This window comes from Carettochelys insculpta, chromosome 1, assembly GCF_033958435.1.
Source record: "Carettochelys insculpta isolate YL-2023 chromosome 1, ASM3395843v1, whole genome shotgun sequence".
Classification (NCBI taxonomy): Eukaryota; Metazoa; Chordata; order Testudines; family Carettochelyidae; genus Carettochelys; species Carettochelys insculpta.
The window spans coordinates 199,468,201-199,479,752 of record NC_134137.1 but is presented as its reverse complement, the minus strand read 5'-3'; positions in this window follow the sequence as shown (position 1 = coordinate 199,479,752).

The following is an 11,552-nucleotide window of genomic DNA, read 5'->3' as shown; positions in this document are numbered from 1 at the left end:
TGTGGCTTCTGTTAAAAGGCAACATCATACAAATCATATGTACAATATTAGTCCATTGTTCTCCAACTGAGCTCAGGTAACATGTGCAGGTCCACAAATGAAGGCAGCATCAGAGTTAAACTTAAGATCTGTTGTGCATGCTGATGTGCAGATACTTCCCATAGTGATGAACAGATTCTTACTCATAATACAGTTATAAATGAACTTTATTATTATGATTATTAATCTGTGGCTATAGTTTCTCTAGAGAATATTGAATAACTGTCTTAGGTTCTTTATATTTTGTTAACATTTTATGGATTTTTAAATTAATTCACCTGTATAAACTTTGAATAACAATGTCCAGTATGTTAACTTTCAAAATAGTAACCGGCTCACATTTCCCTAGACCAGAAAAGGTACACAGGATCAAACAATCACTATTTCATTCATTTTAAGAATCTTGTGCAGTCACACAAGATGCATATGACATTATCTTGCTTCTGAGATATGGCTTATGACAAGTATAATAATTTGTCTTTGAATACACACAAATTTTCCACATAAATGTCAAGCTGTTACCAATATCCGTTCATGTTATGAAATAGCCCTATCGCTGCAGATTGTCACCAACTGCAATTGCCATGTGAATAATCAGAACAAATCCTTTTTAATCATCTCTGTAACTGGAGATCGAAATTAAGTGGCTATTATATCACCCATATGTATTAATGAACAAACCTGGATGATTGCTATGTGGACAAAAATTTAATGTAACTTGCATACACTAACAGGAAAAAAAAATCCCAGAGTCTGCACTGAATCAGTTGAATCCTCCTACACTCTAATTTTCCCTCACCTGTATGTCAGTTTCCTGTATAATGAAATCCAGATAATTAAATACGGGATTAAACTGTGTCAAATCATCATGTATCCTTCTATATTAAGCCTAATGATACTAAATGACAATGATTGGTGCTTAACTGGGATGATAATTCCTTTTAATTGAGATACCTTTAGGTGCTTTTCTAGTATTTACATCTACTCCCAATCTTGTGTCTTCCCTCCTAATAGATCTCAGTCTCTCTGTTGCTGTGATACATACAGAAAGCCTAAGAAGTTAACTTATTTTCTTTCATGAGCAACTGCTTTTGATTTGTTAGAGAGCTCTTTGTATGCAATGGCGCATAGTCAGCGGTGCCTTCCATTTTGGGAAACTAGATGCTGCTCTTGACAATGAACAAGTAATAAGACACAGCTCTTGCATTACCCCAGAACAACTTGGTAGAAGGGCTTACTCATAACACTGTGAACAAAACTGAGTAATCAACATGTTTCAGCAACTCTACTGTCAAGAATACCCTCTGTAAAATGAAACAGCTGGGATAAAAGACCATTATTTATATTCTAGTGTGAAACTAAACTAAAAATCCTATTTCCAGAAAGGCGCTTCTGTGGATCAAATAGTATTATAAAGTACATTTTTCGATCAGCAGAGAAAGGTTTGGTTTCTCTCAAATGTAGCTATTCCAGTAAATCATGAGGGGCTGCAATCCTATTATGTATGTGCATGCACATGTACACAAACACAAAAGAGACTAGACTGTGAAAGTACTTAAAAGCAATGAGTTCAAAGAAACAGTTCAGCTATCTTAAAACGGTATGAGTTCAAGAACAAGCAACAGTGCTGCATACCAGCTTTAAAGTGATGTAAGTGTCCACACATGCAAACCTGCAAGTTAAATAATATAATGCATCTCACACCTTTAGTTGAACTGATGCAACTTGTGTGTGGTTAAGCTGTTAACTACTTAACTTCCTGAATCACTGGTCGAATATTGGCAACAAGTAACCCACAAGTGTCCTGTTTTCTAACCTTAATAGCTTGCTGCAACTCTGACAAACCTGTTCAGCTTCCTCCTGAAAGACAAAAATGCCCATCATTAATTGATCTTGCTACCTGACCAGTTGCATGTTTCTCATCTATTAGTTAATTCCTTGGGAATTTGTCATTTGATTGATGTTTTTGTTTTAAACTATTGACTGAATGAAGATGTTTCCAATGAATTGTACTGGGTTACAACCAATCATTATGCTGCAGTTAAGCCTAGTCAGTCAGTATTCATCATAATAGATGTATATTCCAAAAAAATAATGCAGGCATATAATCACAGAAACGAAGAGCCAGAAGGGATCTCAAGAGGTCATAGAGTCCAACTATTTGCATAGCAGCAGGACAAGTATACCTGACAGGGGTGTGTCTAACCTGTTCTTTAAAATCTCCAATGACAGGATTACCACAACCTCCCTTGGAAAACCATTCCAATAACTCTTCTTATTGAGTTTTCCTACTATGTTGCTAAAATATTCCTTTGATGAAGATTAAGGCCATTTCTTTTTGTCCAATCTTTAGTGGACATGGAGAATTGATCACCATTCTTAGCATATTTGAAGACTGAATTCCACTCAGTCTCATTTTATTTAATACTTTGCACTTCTCTTTATTAAAGTTAATCTTGATTTCAGACAAGTTTTTCAATTTATTAAGGCTATTTTGAATTCTAATCCTGTAAACCAAAGTGTTAGCAACCCCTGCTAGCTTGATCTCCTTCTCAAATTTTACATGTGCACTCTCACTTTGTTACCCAAGTAACCATTGAAAGTATTACCTAGTACTGAAACTTTAGGACTCAACTAAGAACCATCAGAGTACAGTTTTTCAGCCAGTTTTGCAGCCGGACGGATATTACAGTAATTTCACCTAGAGCACATGGCCCTGCGTTGATTGAGTCTGTCACAAGGGATTGTGTCAAAACCTTACTAAAATCATGATATTTCACATCTGCAGCTTATGCCACCCACTATGCCAGTAACTCTGTCAAAGGAAGGCTTCAGCATGATTTGTTCTTGACAACTCCAAGTTCTTATCTTCTTTAGCCTTTAAGTGCTTACACACTGACTGATAACTTATCCCTGTATCTTTCTGGCTATTGAAATTAAGTTTACCAGTCCTTAATTCCTTGGATCCTTTTTGTTTTATGTTTTCCCTTCTCCTGTCATCTGGGTTTTCCTCCTTTGTCCATGAGCTCTCCAAAATAGTCATTAATGGTTTGGAGATTTGTCATCAAATTCCTTAAGTACCCTATTTCATCAAGCCTTGCCAACTTTAATATATATAAATAAAAAACTTATAATATTATAATTATAATATACTAATAATATAATATATTATTAATACACAATAAATATTATTTAACTTGTTCTTTCTCTATTTTGGCTTTTTAATTGTTGTTACCTAACACAATTGATATTCTCTGATTACAGTTCACAATTTTTAGTGGAATGAAGCCAAACAGTCTTTTTACCTCAGTCGACTTGATGTTATCTGTTACAAGCTTTCCTTCACCACTAACTAGATTGCCTACCTTTTCCATCATGTTTCTCTTGCTCCTAATTTATTTAAAAAAACTATTCTGTTTGCCTTGTTTATTTTTGGGTCTTAACCTTTTCTAATCTTGTCTCTACATGCTTGTGATGTTCCTTTGTATTCCTCTAGAAACTTGTTCATTTTTTCCAGCTTTTTTGGGATTTCCTTTTTGATTTTCAGGTCATTAAAGAGCTCACACCACAGTCATATTGGCCACTTACTAGTCTCATTAGTGATCGCTAGGGTGACTGCACCACCACCATCTGTTCCACCGTAGGAGAGATGTCCACTGTCCACGTCCACTGTGGCATGAAACAAAGCTGCTCCCCTCAGCCCCATTACCTTCAGCCTGGCCATGGAGTCACTCCTGAGAGCCATCTCCTGTGGCCAGGCCGAAATTGACCTACCTGGTGAGAGGATCAACACCCTTGCCTACACAAATGACCTGGTCCTGATTGCCTACTGCACCAATGGCCTCTAGCAGATGCTGCACATCACCGGATGTGCTGCAGAGTGATTGGGCCTGCACTTCAGTGACAGGAAGTGCACCTCCTTTCACGCTGAGCATTGACAAAAGACACTCACAAGGCCCACCGCATTCAGCAACCGGGGGGGAAGCCCACGGTCTCCCTAGAAGAGGGACAGGTCTACCAGCACCTAGTCACCCCCATGTAAGTGAGTATACACCGAACTCCAGATGAAACCTTCCAGAAGCTCCTGAGCTCATTGACTGGTCCCTGCTCACACCCTCACAAAAAATAGATGCCATCCACACATTCCTGTTCCTCTGCAACTCCATCATTCTGAGGGGCTCAGAAGTGGCTAAATGCCCCCTGAACAAGGCAGACAGCGCCTTTTGTCAGCTTGTCAGGAAGTGGCTTTACCTCCCGTAGAGGGCCAGCACAGACATCATCTAGATCTCCAAACCAGAAGGGAGGCACCAACATGCCATGCAAGGTGGATCTGTGTGATGTGGCCATCATTACCCATGCCTTTTGCCTCCTGACCTGCCCCAGTGTCAGAGTGAATAACATCACAGAAAACACCTTGAGAGAAGCCATGCAGAAATGGGTCACCAGGTCCTCCTCCACTCAGGACATTGCCACCTACCTGAGCGTCTCTCTTTAGGGTGAGTTCAGGAGAAACTGGGGGAGGGGAGAACCTGTCTTCACTCTGGTCCCATGCCTATAATGTCGCCCATTGCCTGGGGAACAGCATCAGATGCTTCTGGGTCTGGAGTGAGGAGCAGCAAGAGCGGAGTATGCTGGTCCCATGCATCACCAGCATGGACCACACCATTGTTACCCAGCTGGCCAGGACCATGGTACACAGGGTCCTCAAGGACACTATTCAGCACCACTATGCAGGATAACCCTGATCAGGAGAAGATGTTCAAAGTAACCAGAAAGTGGGATGCAACTAATCACTTCCTCCACACTGGTAACTTCACCTGCTTTGCTGCCTGGCACTTCGTCCCCCGTGCTTGACCGTACTACATCCTGCTCAAAGGTGTCATCCACCATGGGGACTGAGAAGAGCTGCAGAAGATGCAGTTATACCAATGAGACCCTACGTAACATGGTGTGTGGTTGCCACATCCACTCCAGGATCTGGCAGCTCCACCACAATGCCATCCAGACCTGCCTTTTCACAGCCCTGTCAAAGAAACTGGTCACAATCATCACAGACTTGCCCATCTGGGGAAGCAACAGCCTCTCAGACTGGACATCGTATATGGAGAGACACATCTCATAGAACTAAAAGGGACCTCAGGAGGTCATCAGGTTCAGTCTCCTCTTGGCAGGACAAAGCACCATAGCTTTTTTTTTTTTAGGCCAATAGGTTTAAGATCCTTAAATAGCCCCCTCAAGGACTGAACTCACAATTCTGGGTTTAGTAGGTCAATGCTCAAATGATTGAGCTATCTCTGCCTCCCTCATCAATGACAATAACCCTGGTGGACATCAGTATCTTCTATGAGAACTGGACAGAGGCCTTCTGAGTGACCCAGGAAAAAAAAGATTGAGAAGTATGCTCCACTGGTTGACACTCTACAATCCTGGGGCTGCAAAGTTAAGATCTGCACCCTGCTGGTGGGGGCCGTGTGTGCTTGGGACCCCCACAACGAGGTGGTGCTGGAGGCCTTCAATATCAGCCACTGTTTTGCCTACCTTCTGCTTCAGCTGATGGTGTCTGATGCCATCGGAGGCCCTGGGACATGTACATGGAGCACATCACAGGCCACTGCTAATATTGGGAGAAGTGAGTGACCTGCTTGCCCTGTAACACATGCTGCAGCCTTCCAACTCAGACCCTTCCCTTCCACAGACATGGACTGCAACCTTTAACTGAGAGAGAACTGAGTAATCTGCCCACCAAAGGGAGCCACGGCTGGGGACTCCAACCATTTACATCCCACAGGATGTCTCTTCCCACAGGTGCTGGACCACAAGGAACTCTGGATGATGGCTGAGACTTCAAAGCAGGACATGGTCAGGAATTGCTCCTAGGACTCACCCTGACAGACTATGGCCTCTGCCCCTAATAAACTTTGCCTCATCGCCCACCAAAGATTTACCCAACAGGGGCCACATCTTTCTCTCTCTCACGCCTTACTTTACTTCCTTCCACAAGCAGATGGCCAGCCAGGCAGTAACCGACTGCAACTGTGACTGAAGACAGATGACTGCTGAGGGACATGTTCAGTGACCTCCACCAGCACCCTCCCTGACAGACTCTGCTTTTCTAAAGCATCACTTGGATTCTCACTGAGGAGGGTCATGGCTGGGGACTCAACCACTTTGCCTCCTGAGGCCTGCTTCTCTTTCAGATAACAGGAGGCCATCACCAGAGCTGCAACTGACTGTGACTGTGACAAAGACGGACAACTGACAAAGGAGACAGACGACCAATGATGGATATGGTCTGGAATCACTCCCATTGCTTTCTCTGATGGACTATTAGACTCTGCTTTCATGAAATTTTTACTTGGATCCCACCAAGAAGCGACATGGACAGGTCTTCAACCACTTTCCTCCTGAGGCCTTGCTTCCCTCTCAGGTGACAGAGGAGACTGTCACCAGGACTTCAGCTGGACAGAGGGGCATGAGAAGACCGACCCACCAAGGGACATGACAGGAGGAGAGGATGAGGGACTGTGCTGGGGGAAGCATTGGCTTCCATGGTCTGATGGACTGAGTTAAAATGGTGTGAGCTAATTTTTTTAAATCTTAGGACTTATTCCCAAGAGGGGAAATTCCTTCAATTAATATATTTACTTATGTTGATAGACTAAGAATCTGCTATTTGGATGTTTGCCCAGGGGCTACTTAAATGAGACACCACATGTAAGGCAAAGCAGGTTACAATGTACAATTGTTAACCATGTTCAGTCAGTGTTTCTGCTATAACCCTCCTCTGTGCCGTGGAAGACTGGTGTTTTTATTTCTTATCCTCTGCAATTTGTTAATTGGTTGTAAGCATTTGCTCATGAAACTCATAAATTTTTCCTGTGCATCAGGATAGTTTGCTGTTGTGGCTTTAATATTTCTCTCTTTGAGGAAGCTGCTAGCTTTCCTGAGCTCCTTTCCCTTCGTTTTCCGTGCCATGAGACCACACCCTATCAGTTCTCAGTTTGTTGATATCAGCATTTAAAAAAAATCTATTGTCCATATTCTGCTGATCTTATTCCTTTCTTTTCTTATCAATCTCTCACTTCATGATCACTCTCTCCTAAACCGGCTTCAACCTTCAGATTCAGACTGAATTCTTTCCTGTTGTTCAGAATGAAAATCTAAAATGGATGTAAGAAAAACTGTTCACTATGCAGTCCAAAACCTAATGGCTACGTCTACACTTGCATTCCTCTTTTGAAAGAGGAATGCAAATGAGGCACTGATTTTCATATCTTGTGTTTTGTTTGCATAATCTCTTTTTGGAAGAGATTCTTTTGAAAGAAAGAAAGCAGTGTAGATGGGGCTCTTTCGAAAATGAACTCCATGTTTGAAAGAGTTCCGTCTACACTGCTTTCTTTTTTTGAAAGAATCTCTTCTGAAAAGAGATTATGCAAATGAAGCACACATTATGTAAATCAGTGCCTTATTTGCATTCCTCTTTCAAAAGTAGATTGAAAGTTTAGACATAGCAAATGTGTTTAAAGTCCTCCATTACTTCAGATACATTGTTTCGGATATTTCTTACTTGTTCCTATGCGTCTTTGAAGGAAAGGGAGTCAAATCTTTAATCCTCTGTGAAAATATCTTCTCTGCAACACAAGTGTTTTTAAATCTATTCCAAGGATTAAACTACTAGTTCCACATAAGGGACAAGGGAAAAAATAATCAAATTTTGGCTTGTACCTGAATGTGTTTTTCACTTCTCAGAGAGATGCTTTAGTGTGTTCTTCTCAGAGTGTTTTAAGTTGCCTTTTGTGATGAGTTTTTAATGGTAAATTCATCTTAACACTTCACACCTGTCTCTTTCCCCCCTGTTTGAAAGCTCTATCTATTTTTTAATGCTGCTTCTGCAATGTAGTCTAGGGGGAGGGCTGTTTGAAAAATGTGTTTGAGGACAGATTTGTAACAGTATATAGATCTTCCTCAAACAAAGCAAAATGCCAAAAATCTAGTTAGGGAAAACAAAAGCAAAAAGGCATGAAAGGCATCTTGGAAAGTGGAGTCTTTAAATTGTCCTTTGTAGTAAGTGACCCAATTGTGTGTGTGTGTGTGTGTGTGTGTGTATTGTTTCACTTTGCAAATAAATATGTGCTGTGTCTAGCAAGGGTAAACATCTGGATTTTCTTGACTGCAGAAATTTCACTGTTCTTTTTGTAATTTTATCTCACTAAGATTTTTAGGAACCTCTTTGTCACCATAGAGGGTGACAACAGCCCCAAACTATTTGTCACCCAATATGACAAACCATATCCACTGTTGGACAGTTGGAGGTTATATTTCATTTGTAAATGGAAAAAAAGTGGTAGAAGACAGGCAGTGGAAACTCCCCCCAAGAAAGAACAAAGCACTTGTTGTGCCATTTCTGGTACTATGTACATTTTGTAGGGTGGATATCCATAATTGCAAACCAGGTAGCTTTCAGACTTAGCTTGCCTGCACTATATGCTGATTGTGAATTTTTTGTTACAATTGTACTCATGAACCTGCTGAGAGAGGTATGAGATTGGGCTTTTTACTCTTGATTGAAGTGCTCTGGAAACAAAAGTCTGTTTTCTACAACTAGCAGTAAAAACTCCCAAGAGATGACTTATTTTCTATTGACCTGAAAATAGTCTGCTTGACAAAAATACTACTGGTACATCCCATAGTCTGGATTACACATATTCTTCTACTCTTTTACTTAGTAAAGCTTGCAACTGTCAAAACTGTCAGGTTACCAAAAATATATTGAGGTGTTGTTTATATTCACTTTAATCAATAGGGTTTTGTTTTTTGAGTGATCTTCCTATTATCTACAGATGGCTGGGAATGAGTTTTCTCTGCTTCAAGGGAAGCACTTTGCTTAAGTATATATAGACCTGGCTCATACTTAGGAACACGGTCTGCAAGCCACTAGCTTCTACATTAAAAAAATGTGAGTCACCCATCAGCATTTCTAGTCCCACATAGATATAAAGATATTAAAATTATAAGTTTACTAAATGATGTGACTTTGCGCAGCATTGACAGTGGTGCATTTTAAAACTTGTATCTGTGGAAGAAAGAATCCAGCAGTCATAGTAACTTGTTTATCTGGAACTATCATGAATGACTGACTACAGTCCTCTTTTCTTAATCTCGTGAGTTTAGACTTTATGTATTCAAAAATTACCTCCAAAATACTAGGCAGTCAACCAGTTTTTCTTTAATTCTAAAGAATCTTATCCATGCTAAATACCTGATTTATTTGCATATATGACTTGTGTTGTTTTGCTTTTGTGTGTCTTGTGTTTTTGTGTCTTCAGGTGCCACTTCTTCTGGAGAAAGAAGGGACTTCCAGAAGGAGGGTTCCTTCTGGAAGATCCCCACAGGCAGCACGTCTGCATGTGTATTCTGGAGTCCAAACAAAACTCTTCTGGACTCCGAATTGCATGCCCGTATGCTAATGAGATGTGGAAAATTTACATCCACGCCTCATTAGCATCTTCCAGATGGCTCATTACTGTGCCACTTCTGGAAGAAGATGCACATGAAGACACAGCCAATTATACCAATTCCGTGCTCCAGAAGAGTTGTGATTTGAAACACGCAAATGTAGAGGGAGTTTTGAGGTAATTTTAAACTTTGTCTATTGCTTAACTCAGCAAGCTCTGTGAAACCTTTGCCACACAGCTTTACCCATGAACCTCATTCTGATTATTCGAGGACTTTAACTTTTTTTGACTGTCACCCTTGTTAAAATAGCTTATTTATTTTGTTGTCAGCCTATATACTTTGGAATAAGATAACCAAAATAGGTTTTGCTTGTCGTCTTAACTACCTTTTAAACCACAGCTAAAGAAGTGAATGTCTAGAGCACTTTAACCAGTTTCACATTAGTCTGGACCTATGTGATTAAAGATTAAGATGAAGTTAAATTAATGTTTAATAAAAATACTCATATGGCAGTGCTGCTGACAGCCCTGTTGGATCTCCAGGGTAATTCAAGAAGCAGTGGCTCCTGTAAATAACTAAAAGGAACCTTCATTTCTGAAAAAAGTCTTGTCGTGGACAAGATCTGGTACCTTTCTGACTGAAATTGAATTATCCTGCATTGCTTGCTTTGAAAATATTTCTGAGATAGTTCACTTGCAATAAGTCTTTTTATTGTTTATATTTTTAAACCCTGTAACCAACTTTTAACCCTCGCTCCCAATTTACATCGGTACAAAAACTGTGTAGACCAGGCCTAAATCAATTTCGTTTAGTTGGTCTAACCCCTTGGAGACAATTATTTTAGTTAGGAGTAGCTTATTTGAGGTAAATCTAAATCTGTTCCCAGTTGACTTAAACGACACTCAAGCAATCCTCTTGAAGTATATGTCCATACCAGGGTTGTGTAAATTTAATATAAACTGATTTACATTCAGAACTTTTGTCAAACCACTGAAACTTTCCCACAGTCAGGGTTTTCTTATTACTAGCGCTGACAGTCCATTGATATCCTAAACATATGATTGCCTGGAGATCTAAGACTGTTGGAGAGCATAGAAAAGGATGTTGTAACAGTCAAGGCAAAAGGAGATGGTAATTCAATGATAATTTTTAAAAATGGAATAACAACAGTGGCATATAAGTATGAAGGATCAGTCCTATAGTCCTTACTCATGCAGCCAATGGGAGCTTTACCGGGATATAGGTTCCTTATTTAAGTTGAGGCAGTGCTGTACTGATGGCAGAAATTAGACATTAAACAACGTTGCATCAAGTGCAGGAGAGAGGGCTCTTGTCAACATCTCAAGAAAACCTTACCAATATGAGAGGTGAATAGTAGAGACCGGCCTGTGTGGTTTGACTGTCTTGGGCTACATCTACAAGAGACTTTTTCTTTTTTTTGATAAAACTGTTCTATTTTTGGAAAAACTGATGGCACATCTACATGCAAAATGTGCTTTATTGACAGTCTGTGGACAAAACTCGGCACATCTGCCAGCAGTGTTATACCTCTCTGTGTTCAAGTATAATGCCTTTTTGGACAGTTTCCTGTTGACAAAACAGCTGTGTAGATGCTCAGGGGCCTTTTTTTTAACAGACAGCACTTCCAGTTCACTAGGCAGCCCTGTTTGCAGAGCTTCCAGTCAGCTGTTCTAGCGAGAGAGGGCCAGGCAGTCTGGCTGCTCTGTCGACAGAGCAGATTGATCTTTTGATTTACTTCTGTGTTGATGCAATCTATAGTTATAAGTTTTGCCAGGAAATCCCTTCCGACGGTCACTTCTGTCAACAGCTCCTTCTCATGTGCATGTAGCCCTGATAGTTTTAGACTTGGAACCAAAACATTGTATACTTTGCTTATGTTTTCATGATTTTTCTTGGAAAAATAATGAAAAGAACAGTAATGTATCTTACAGAGGTAAACCTGTCAAAGAGAACAAAAGACAGAGGAAGATTAAGAATGATCCTCCAGCTTCTCAAAGCATCCTCCAGCTTCTCAAGAAAGCTTCTCAAAACATTGT